A 12,516-nucleotide genomic window follows, 5' to 3' on the forward strand; every position below is an offset into this window, starting at 1 on the left:
GGTTAATTGTACAGTACGAGGATGGCCCTGTGCAAAAAAAGCTATTTTACTTGTGTACTTCAACATGACAAAACGCCAGTTGCTTACTTAGGTAAGGCCAGCTAAGCGTGTATGTGCAGCTAGTTTACATATACTCTTGTATAGCATTTTCCAAAGACATGTATGTGTATGCTTGCACTCCTGACCATACCATGAATTAAGTCAGGTTTTCCTAAGAGATCTGGGAATAAACTCCTGGTTCTGTATTCTCAAAGTAAAATTTACGTTTTCCTTGGAAATTTATGCTTCAGTAGAAAAATTCATGTACATTATTTTGGATCAAGAAGGCGTTATTGACATTTTTGGACTGGGCTTTTTGTTACTTTTTTTTGTGGTGGGGCTGCTGTCACATGCATGATAGGGTACTACCAACATCCCTGGCCTCCGCCCACTGGATGCCAGTAGTATCACTGTTACTTGATCACATCAGCCGGCACAGCCTTCAGACATTTTTAGATGGCCCCATGTGAGGGGAGATGGGTATTGCCACAATTGAACATGACTGCTTTTGAGAATTTTGTTTTTAGCAGCTATACCCAACTGAGATTCTATATAGCCATTTCTTTGGAGAAGGTAAATAAATTTCATTTATATAGGCAAGTTCTCGGACAATCTTATTGTGTTAGTTTCCATTCTTAATCATATTTACCCCAATTATCTATTTTCCTCCTCCAGTTAATTAAAACTCATGATTTAGTGAAAATGGGTTTCCACCCTATACCGCATCATCTGATCTACCTGGATGGTCTTTAGTAAATCCCTTAACTTGTTCTACTGTAGCTGGAAAATGACTTTCTGCATACTTCATAGAGATACTGTTAGAAAGGGGAGTATAAGACAGTTCAAATGCTTTGAAACCAATGTACTGCTTAAAAGCTCGGAGCAGTAGCCATAAGCAACCAGTGCCCTTGAGTTCTAATGAAGCCTGGGTAAGTGGATTTGCAAAATTACTAATACATGAGACGAGTTTGTATATTCATTTACTTTCTTGCACGAAAGACTTGTTTCCCAGTATGGGCATTTTCTTGTTGAGCTTTCTACCAAATGGTGATACTTTGTTCCAAAACATTTTTGAGAACAACTGTTAAAAGCTGATGATAGCTGGTTTTTTTGTTTTTTAGGATTAGATTGTGATTGGCCACGTACTTCTATGCATGTATGTGTGGGTTCTTAAACACGGTAATGATAGTAGACAAATGGCCAGAAACCACAGATTGTACCTTCTGAAAAAAAGAGTTTTGAATGTATAGCCTTTAGGGTTTCTAAAGTGTCAGTCCTACTTGGGCAGAAATGACATAATCAAAGTTAATTATCTTTTACATATTAAATGTTAACGAGGCTAATTGTTCAGGAGTTTAAATCTATTCTGCTGGCAAATTAAGGCTGGATTCAGGAACAGGCTGTGATTTAGAACGTAAAAGGGAGAGTGTTCAGGTGGGAAGGGCGGAGAATAGGAACCTTACGAAAGCGTAGAAGCCGGGTAGTGGTGCAGTCAGGTTGCGGTTGTTGGAAGGTAAGCTGCCCTGTAGGTAGCAGTCAGGAAGACAGGCACTGTGGTGAGTTGGAAGGTTACTGTGGTCACCCAGGTGAAAGAATGAGTGATAAGTGGAGCCAGGGTGTCCAGCACAAGCAGGGCAGCGTTTCACGAGTGACGGGTTTTTGGAAGTACATGAAGTCATGCTGCAGTACAAACAGTTCCCAGACAGATGGGTTTAGAATGAGATTGTTGGGTTCTGAGTGTCCGTGGTGGCGAGGAGGGAAGGACGTGTGTCATATCTCGCCTGGGGTGCTGATAGCGAGGCACGCAGCGCTGCTGGCCGCTGGCAGAGGGGGCGTGGGCAGTGGAGCACGGCTGGCTCTGAGGGCCTTGCCCTGAAAGGCCGCACAGTGCTGATCGCACTAGGTGGAGGAGCACGTTGTGGCGGCAGTGGTGAGACTGCGGTGCTCGCCGTTGAGCTGGGGTGAGATTCTTAGGAGAGGCAAGGGACAAACCAAGTTGCAGGCACGAGCAGCGAATTCCATCGCGCTGTTCTCACGAGTTACTTTAAACTAGTCTGTAGCTCTTCTCCCCCCTTCCTCCGTCTTTTCTTCACTGTTGTCTACAACCACCTTCACCATTTCCAGAGTAAGTTCTGCTCCCTTGTGAGCAGCGGCAAGTAAGCCTGTGGGAGATGGATCGTCCACCCCACGCGCCTTTTTAACATGTTTCAGCTGCTTTTCCAAACAAAAGCAGCAGTCTCCGAGTGCCAGCACTTTAGGTGTTTTCTGACCTGTACTTAGATAACCCCCACTTAAGATTCTAGCCTCTGTTTTTGCTTGTAGCAGTCTTACGACCCTGGTTTTTTTTTGTACATTGACAAACTATTTGAATACTGTTATCACTCCTACCTTAAAGCGTCGTTGGCTTCTAGCGCACTACTTTCTCGTAGGCGTTTCTGTATACTTGTGAGGCCTTTGCGTTTTAAGTTTCCTTAAACATTGCTCACCAGGTTGTTCAGTCCGTATACCTGCTCATTGTGTAATTGGGGGGGGGTCATGGTGCGTTCTCAAGGCTTGCATACTGTCGATGTCTGCATCTGTATAACCCAGTCTTTGTGTGTCATAGACTCATGTCCGGCCCCCTGCTGGACATCTCAGAAAGGTACCTCAGACCCTGTGGAGCTGACTTCCCCTCTTCCCCTCTTTTTCCTTGTCTTTGTGTCTGCTGATGTCACCCATGTACTCATCCTCAAGCTGGAAATCAGAGCTTCAGGTAGCATGGATGTGGAGGCGGAGCAGGATGGACGGGAATTCTGTTGCTAGATACACACGAGTTTGAGTCTTAGCTGACATTAATGACTTAACCTCAGTTTCCTTGTCTGTAATGTGGGGGGAAATTGTTAGCTACCTTAGTAACTACCACATAGTTACTGCGAGGATTAATATATGAATTGCTTAAAACTATCTAGTATATACTAACTGCATTGTAATTGTAACTCTTGGTAGCTTTCTGTCAGTTTTATCTAACAGCTTTCAGTCCTGCTCTGTGCTGTAACTCCTTTCCTCCTTATCTGCTGAACTGCTGCAAATGCCTCCTAATTGTTACTTCTGTGTTTCTTCATTCTGCAGACTAATTTGTTACATACTTGACTAGATGCTGCCCTGGCAACAGACAGGTGAGACTGTACTTGGTATCAAGAAGCTGCTGGTTCCCAGGAAAAGACTGACATGAGGAAGCACCTAAACTTCTGCCCTGCAAAAAGTACACAATTCATAGAGGAGATGAACCAGTGAGAAATGTTATGAAGTGTGATTAAAAAGATAGGATATTTTAAAAAATTACTCCAGTGAAAGATAAACCACCTCAAAATACTCCCTGTTCAAACACATGTACCGTGCCTTGCCACTTTTTGAAGCAGTCGTGGAACCCTCCTTTTGTGTCTTTAGTTGCACTGTTGTGGCTGCCTCCACCCTGAATCCATTCAGTGTTCTCTCTTTCCTGTTGCTTTTGCCTGGGGAAGGGCCGGACCTGGACTGATGAGGGCTCTGAAGGAAGTGCGTGAGAGCAGCTGCGTTTCTGCAAGACTGCCTTTCCGCTGAACGGCGCTTGGGGGCGGGGTTCATACTTTTTAAAGTGGCCAGAATGGTGAGGTGTGTTAGAAGCAACGAGTATTTTGAGGAAGATTAATGAGAAGTCTTTAATAAGTTCTTTAAAAATGTAAGCACATAACTCTGTGATCAAGTTGTGTTCCGTAGAAGAATGGTTTCAAGTAACTGTATAACCGTCTCCTGGAGGACTTCTTAAAATAGGTCTCGAGTCCCTATCCCCAGAGTTCTGGTTTAGTGCAGTGCAGGAGGAACCAGTAATTCACATGTCTAGTGAGTTCTAGGTCCTGATGCTGCCTACCAAGATAACACTTGGGAAGCCACTGCGTTTAGAAAGTTTTCAGTCCTGAATTCTCCTACGTAAAATACACAGTGGTCCTGACCACTTGGCCTCTGTACTACATCCTTCAGTGGCTCCCTTTTAACCACAGGATGAGTAAAAGCTATACATCTGATTCCTGTCTGCCCCTCACCATTTGCCACACGTAGGATGGACGTGTATACTTGGCACCTATAAAATAGGTCCCTCGGTCACAGTGCCATTTCTGCCTTCACTCCTGCTCCAGTGTTCAGGGTATGCCTCTTGCTTACAATGCCTGGCGTTCCCTTTTGCTTGCCTGGCTTCTCCTCTCGCAGACTGAGTCAAGGACTGGAAGAAGACTTGCATGCTGCTGAGTGATGGGATAATCTGAGGGACAGCTTCCATGTGTGTAGTCTCGCCTTACTCCCAAGCAAATTTGTTTCAAAAGCCCCTCTCTGTTAATTGTTGCTCTGCTTTCTCCTTTAGAGTTTTGTTAGAACTTTTGAAATTCTTGGACCTTCCCTCTTGCTCTGTATATTAATTTGGACTTAACTCCTTTTATAGGTGTTTACTGTTAATTTCAGTAGAACTTTGATCTTGAGTGAAATACAAGCATATGAGGTTTGTCTGCTATCTTGTAGCTTCTTAGTCTTCTCATGATTTAATGAGGAACATTGCAGTATAGCTGCTGGGATTTAAACCTAGGTTTAAATTTTCCAGAATTTAAACCTGCTTTCAAACCAGTTCTTGGATGTGGGACTTCGGGCAAATTATTACCTGCTGCCTTCAGGTCTGTTTTCCCATTAGTAAAATGAAGTTACATGTACCAGCCTCAAGGGATTGCAAGAAGGTCAGTACACCCACATTGAGTATATAGTAAGTACAGGTACTCAAAAAGTACATTAGAAATACATTTATTCATGAATGATTACACATAGAAGCTTGCTTGTCCACTCACTAGATTTTTTTTTTTTTTTTTTTATGTTATTCTGTTGCTGATTACTTGGTCTTTACAAAGATAGGGAGAGGGATGTAATGAAGAGTAGTTTGAGGGGAATATTTTTACCTTCCTTTGAAAATCCTAAGAGGCTTAACATTAGAAATTACGAGAGTGTAATTGATTAATAAGTTGAAGCAGTAAAAGTATAAAGACATATGAACAAAAAATAGTATCCTAGATAGTGCAACATTAATTCAATGTCATCTAAAGTCAGAAACTAAACATTTTATATATAGAGATATAGATCTATATCTATATAGATCTATATCTAGCATTACATAACACTGTCTTCAAGGTTTTAAGAATGAAAAAGGATAACATGAATTAGAAAATAAAACCTTTTTTGGTAGATGACATACATCTCAGACACCAAGAGAATTTTCAGTTGATAAGAGAATTTGCTAAGGTGGATTCTCTTAGAGGAAGATTCTTTTTCCAGAAGAGTCTCTTAGGGTACAGTAGTGAGTAGAGCTGTTCTTGGACTCTACATTCTAGAGCTTCGACCTGATTCTCATGATCTCACTAAGTACAGTATAAATAAAGATGTATGTGGTGGGACAAAATATGTGACACACAGCATAAAGGAAGAGGGATGTATTTGACTTACAGTTTCAGAGAGCTCAGTTGGTGGTCATCTAGCTTCAAGGTGGAAATGGCATGGTGGAAGGACCTGGCAGGGGAAAGCTGCTCAACCCGTGGTGGCCAGGAAGCAGAGAGCAGGAAGGACAACTTGTAGGTCATGCCCCCGTTGACTCACCTCTTCCGATCTTGTCCTACCTCCTAATAGCTCATTCAGCTATGAGAATACCAATGGACCAATTCACTAACGGGTGTAGTACCCCCATGGTCAAAACACCTAAAAGCCACAACTCCACGTACGTGAGACTTAAGGGACATTTGAGATCTAAACACAACAGCTTGCCATTTTATCCAATATTCATTTCGAGAAATGTGTGGTCCTCACAGTGAAACAACACCTACAAATCAAAGTACCTCTGCTGCCACATGTCACATGAATTTGAATCGGCTGACCTGGATTAACCACAGTTTCCTTGGCTATAGCATGGGGAAAAATTATTAGCTACCTCATACAGTTATTGTTAATAGGAATACTTGAATCACTTAAAAGTACCTGGTACATGCTGAGCTGAAAAGTGGTAAGATTGCCACCTCCAAGGTCCTCCAAAGTTAACCAAGGCTTTATGTTCTGAATCAGTTTTTTTTTTGAGTAATAAGGTAAAGTTTATGTTTTGTGGATTAAAATAGGCACTTCTATGGAACGTGAAGACATCACCCAGTTTGAAAGGAGAACGTTTGACAAATGAGAAGTGGGTTATAGAGTATGCGTTGGGGGAGTACAGTTGAGGGTGGGGAAAAGGGTGGGACTTTGTGTTACTGGGAAAAATGGCAATAGGGCGTGTATTCATGATTGGTGGGGAGAAATTGGTGTTCCTGCACAAGGCCCAGGGTTCTGAATGGGACTGTCGTCTGCTCTATAAGTCTGATTTAAGGGGTTTGTGGAAGAGCCTTTAGCTTTTGAGGAGAATGGACATGAATTTGGACAGCGGGCATCTCAGTGGTGAGGAAGAGTGAGGAAGACCCAGTCCTTGGACTTGCTTGTCCCACTCCCCACTAATCAAATGGAGATTGAGTTTCGAGCTACTTTAAGTAGTGGAGTTATGAGATTTAATTTTATGAAAAACGTTTTGAGTGTGTTCTAATTTCCTGAGCATGTGCCATGTGATTGGAGAAAGAAGCAGTATTAAAGGGAAGCAACTGCAGCCTTGCTGAAATTTGTGGAAGAGGTTAATTTGTTTTTAATTTCAGGGAGAAATACAGAGCGTAGAATTTGTCAGTGAATTACTAAAAAGTAAATGTGCCCGTGTGACCATCACCTTGGCCAAGAAAGAGGAACCTACTAACGCCCTTGTTGATCTCCTGCTGCTGCTCTTCACTTCGTCCTGCTAACATGGGGCACTGGGGCTCTCTTATCTGCATTCCCTCTTCTGGTGGGCTCATCAACCCCTAAGGATTGAAATATTTATGGATTGATGACTGTCAAGTGAATGTCTCTAGTCAGTAAATATTTTTCTCCTGAACTTGAGCCCGGCATGTACAGCTGCCTGCTCTACTTAGACAGCTCAGTAAGCTTCTCAAGCTTGATAGAGCCAGAGCTGACCTCCCGGCTGTCCACCTTATGACTCTGCCCATGGTGTCCTTAATAGCCTCACCCTTCCAATGACTCAAGTCCAGAGATACCAAGTTATTTATTTATCTGCCTGTCTATCTATCTATTGGGTGACACTAAGAGTGGAACCCATGGTTTTTGTACCACGCTACCTCCCCAACTACCTCCCCAATTTTTTTTTTTATTACTTTGAGACAGAGTCTCACTAGGTCGCTTGCCCAGGCTGGGCCTGAATTTGTGATCCTCCTGCATCAGCTTCCTAGGGTGCTGGGATTACCGACCTGCACTACCGTGCCCATCTTCAAATCATTCTTGATGCCTCCTTTTTTTTTTTTTTAAAGTGCAGTTTATGAAGAAATCCTATTTGCTTTGTTCTAAAAATCACCAATAGCTCTGAATAGTTTTAGGCATCTCTGATGCTATCGGTGTAGGGTGGTTTATAATAATCTCTGGCATGCCTGCATTGTTTTAACAACTATCTTTGATATGTCTTCACTTGCTTTTTTACTAATCTCAACAGACCAATCAGAGGGTCCTGCTAGAAAATAAGTGACTGTGCCATCCCATAATCACAACCCTCCACTGGCGAACTCTGCATTCAGTCTGTAAGGCTGTGTGTTCTAGTCCAACCTCTTCGCTGTTGCTTGATCACACCAGGCATAACTCAGCTTCACACGTGTGCACTGGCTCTCCCGCTAGCCGATTACAGTCATTCCCAGACGTCCACAAGGCTTCTTCCTTCTGCTTTTGTAAATGTGTGCTCAGTTTTACTCAGATGTTTATTCATTGATCTTGTCCCGCTCTGTCCCCTTTAAGCCTCACTCTTCCTTGCAGTAGCCTTTGTCTCCTTCACATGTGTAATACGACCTATGTCACCTGTAAACAAACTGCGAGCAGGCAGGGATTTTATCTGTGAACTTGTTATTACATCACTGACGTGTAAGAAGCACACGGTCTGCACTCAGTAAATCTTGGGAGAGTATAAATGAGCAGGTGAGTAAATAAACGAAAGACTAATCCCCTATTTCAAAGTACACCACATGAGGTTGGCAGCAGTCTGACCTTTGCATGTAGTTGAGAATAACTTTAGTGGCGGAAGTATTGTGACAGTTTTACTCTAGGCTGCTGTCTTTACATTGGAAATTTTTATTTAATTCTTAATTATTCATTTGAATCAGTAATACATGCATGGTAGAAAATGCGAAATACTTTAGAAAGGGTATGTGATAAAGCAAATTTTTCTTCTGTCTTCTAGTTTCACGTCCTCTTAAGGCATTACACTTAAATTCTTTGGGTATCCTTATAGAAATTGTTCAAGTATACACAAACATTTGTAGACATCCTTTTCTACCTAAATAGCAACACACTTTCCCTAACTTTTGTATAATTTCATAATGAAGCTTGGAGAATCTTGTGTGCTAGTGATTCATTTTTTAATGTACTCTAATATTCCCTGGCACTGATGTCTAATTTACATAGTCCTACATTGAAGTTGTTTCATATATATATTATCATTTCAAGCAATTCTGCAATAAATATTCTTCCACCAGTGACATACAGACATTTTGATGTGGCCCAAACAAGAAAGAAAAAACATGTTTAACTTTTAGGTTTAAATTTTTAAATAAGTAATTTGTAAATCGTATGTTCTTTTCTTTCCTTTGTGGTTTGTTTTGACCATAGTAAAATATCCTCATGAGTACAAGACCCAGAATTCCTCTAAAATGTTTTTGGGAGATAGAATTGGGAATTCCTTAGAAGTTTACACAATTTAACAGACTTAAAATACATTTAATGGTAGTAATAATATATACTATTAAAAAATTCAGACGGGTCTCTGTAGTCCACTTTCAGTTCATGGATGCAGTAAGGACAGTGTCTTTTTCTGTACCTTATTTGGTGACAAAATATTTACATTTTTGACACCATCACTTTGATTCCAGTGTGTCAAAGTGTCTGTGTCAGAATGACCTGCTTTGTGGAGTCACTGTCCCAAGATTCTGTGTCTGTGTCTTCCATTCCCTTTTGCTGTCTAGTCAGACCGTGCCCCTGTGCACCCCCCATTCTTGCCCGCCACTACAACCCCACAGGGACGTTTCCCTCTGACTTTCCCTAACATGATAAAGTAAGAAGCTATATTTTTCGATTAAAATTTTCAGTTTGAAGATGTGTTAGAGTGCTGTTATGTACGTTTGGTGGTGGGGAGTTGTGGTGGAAGATAATAGTTTTCACATGTTTACTCTGATTCTTCTCTTGATAATTCTGCTTCTGTGGATTTGATGCCCTTTCTGAGAAATGATTTGTGGGCACTGAAAGTTTACTGAACACCTGAATCCTCAGCAGACATAAAGTATAAAAGGGACCTGGGTCTTTCATGTTGTTGACTGTAATAATAGTTTTAGGCGTAGGAATATGAGAATTAACAATGACTCTAACTGTGAAGGAGCTGAAGCATTTAATAGGAATACAAAGGTGCTTTCTCCAGAAATAATCATCTGAAATGCCATTCAATGTTACGTTACCTCTTGGAATTAATCTGATATTTATACTATTGACACTGGGAAAAATAATGTTATTTAATATGATATGGTTGGTATTTAAAAGTCAATGTAAAAGAATGTTTTCTATATATAGGAAATCATGATTACTTAAGGTACACCTGGTATAGATTTATAGAATATGAGATAGGAGTCAGATCTATTTGCCCTGTAATGTTTAGGACCGTTTGTGGTTCCATACACATTTTAGTATCCTTTTTTCTATTTCTGTGAAAAAATGTTGGAATCTTGATAGGGATTGTATTTAATCTGTAGATAACTTTGGGATAATATGGGCATTTTAATATTACTTGTTCTAATCCATGAGCAATGGATAGCTTTCTATTTTATTTGAATCTTCTATAACTTCTTTATAAATACTTGCTAGTTTTCAATATGTAGATCTTTTACTTCTTTGGTTAGCTTTGTTCCTTAGTATTTAAAATTTTGATGCTATTTTAAAGAATTGTTTTCTTGATTTCTTTAAATTTTTTTGAGGAGTCTTCTGGGATTTCTTTACAGACATGTCATCTGCAAAGACATTGTTACTTTATTTTTTTCTATTTGAGGGTCTTTTTTTTTCCCTTGCCATGGCTAGGACTTCTGTTATTATATTGATTAAAAGCAGCAAAAGTGGACATTCTTGTCTTGTTCCTGGCTTTACAGGAAAAGCTTTCAATCACAAGCAACTGATTCTACCAAGAACTAGTTAATTTGGTAGAAAATCCAAACATCAAATGAGATTGCAGCTGCTACTCATATTTCAGCCCGGTGACCTGAGGAGCGTGCCTAGCTAGCCTACACCTGAGTGTCAGCCACACGGAAGCTGAAGTAATGAGTGTGTGTTGTCTCAAGCTACTAATTTTCAGCAATTCATTAATGCAGCAATAAAAATAATATGCAGACCTGTCATGCTTCATATTTTATTACATTTTATTATTTTAAAGACAAAAGAAAACAAAATAACAACAACCAAGACAAAACAAAACGACATTAAAAACAAAAAATGATACAGAATTTTAAAACAAGGTGATAGGAAGTTAACAATGGTTGTTATATTACATATTGTTATCTTCAAGGAAGTTGCTCAGATTACCAGATGTAAGAATGCAAGATTGATCAAACCATTAAAAAGAATAAAAAATAATCTAAAAAACATCAAAAATTATAGTTTTCACTAATCAAGATAGTAAGGATTCAACAATGGATGCTATATTGCATATTGTTCTCTTCTTGTTCAGATTACCAGATACAAGCATGCAAAATTCGTCAGAAAAAGAAAAATTTAAGCATTAACTGTTACTTTCAATAAACCAATAGACATCAGCAGTACAATTATCCCAGCTATCCTTGTATTTCCATATATATTTTTCCCATCTTTTGTCCTTTCCGTCATCCCAGTTCTTCCTTCCTTTGAGCAGTGTCTTTCCCTTTCACAATATCTATTGTACCTTTTAGATTTTATTTACTTTTCCAGACTCATACACCAGGAAGACAATACAGTGTTCACACATGCAGGTCTGATTTATTTCACTTATGAGTATGGTCTCAAGTTGCATATTTTCTGATAAAAGCAACAAGTTTGTCTTTTTTATAGCTGAGTAATACTCCATTGTGTAAAAATATCACATCTTTTTTACACGTTCCTCAGTTGATGAATATTTGGGTTCTTTCCAAGATTTAGCTATAACAAATTGCACTGCTATAAACATGGGTGCACATATATTGCTGTGCTTTGATGTTTTCAATTCTTCTGAAAAAAATACCCAGAAAGGGAGTAGCTAGGTTGAATGGGACCTCTAATCCTAGTTTTCTGAGAAATCTCCACACTGTATACCCAGTCTACACTCTCACCAGTAGTGGAGAAGGGTTCCCCCACCCCTGCAGTCCCTCGAGCATTGTTATTGGTTGACTTCTTGATGATGGCCATTCTTTCTGGAGTGAAATGGAATCTCAGTGTTGTTTTAATTTGCATTTCTCGAATGACCAGTGATGTTAAACATTTTTTCGTATGTTTATTTGCCATTTGTATTTCTTCATCTGAGAAGTCTGTCCATCTCAGATGCCCATTTTATAATTGGGTCTTTGAGTTTTGGGGGTCTGACTTTTGTAATTCTTTAAATAGTCTAGATAGAAGTCCTTTGTCTCAGGGTCAGCTGGCTAAAATTCTTCCCCAATTCATGGGTTTTCTTTTTACTCTGTTGATTTCTTTTGATGCACAAAATCTTTTAAATAAGATGAGATCCCAGTTGTTCATTCGTTGAAGTATTTCCCATGCAGTTTGGTTTTTGTTCATGAACTCTCTGCCTACCCTATGTCATTAAGATTTCTACCTAATTTCTCCTCCAGTAGATTTAGTGTTTCTGTTTTAATATTTAGATCTTTGATCCCTTTTGACTTCAGTTTAGTGCATGGTGACAGACATGGGTCTAATTTTAGTCTTTGGCATGTGGAAAGCCAGTTTTTCAGCACCATTTATTAAAGAGGCTATCTTTCTTCCAGTGAACATGTTTGATCCCTTTGTCAAAGATAAGGTGGCTGAATGTGGTTGCAGTTCTGTCTGCCTCTTCTAATCTGTTCCATTGATCCTCAGGTCTGATTTTTGCCAGTACCATGCTGATTTTATCACAGTAGCTTTGTAGTATAATTTGAAGGCAGTCATTGTGATTCCTCCTGCCTTATCTTAGTTGCTCAGGATTGCTTTTGCTCTTCTAGGTCTCTTCTGGTTCCAGATGAATTTTAGTAATGTTTTCTCTAGATCTGTAAGGTATACTAATGGTATTTTAATTGGGATTGCTTGAATCTCCATAACAATTTTAAGAATATAGCCATTTTCACAATGTTGGTTCTTCCTATCCATGAGCAA

Source organism: Chinchilla lanigera, unplaced genomic scaffold, assembly GCF_000276665.1.
Source record: "Chinchilla lanigera isolate Chin_1 unplaced genomic scaffold, ChiLan1.0 scaffold00057, whole genome shotgun sequence".
Taxonomy (NCBI): domain Eukaryota; kingdom Metazoa; phylum Chordata; class Mammalia; order Rodentia; family Chinchillidae; genus Chinchilla; species Chinchilla lanigera.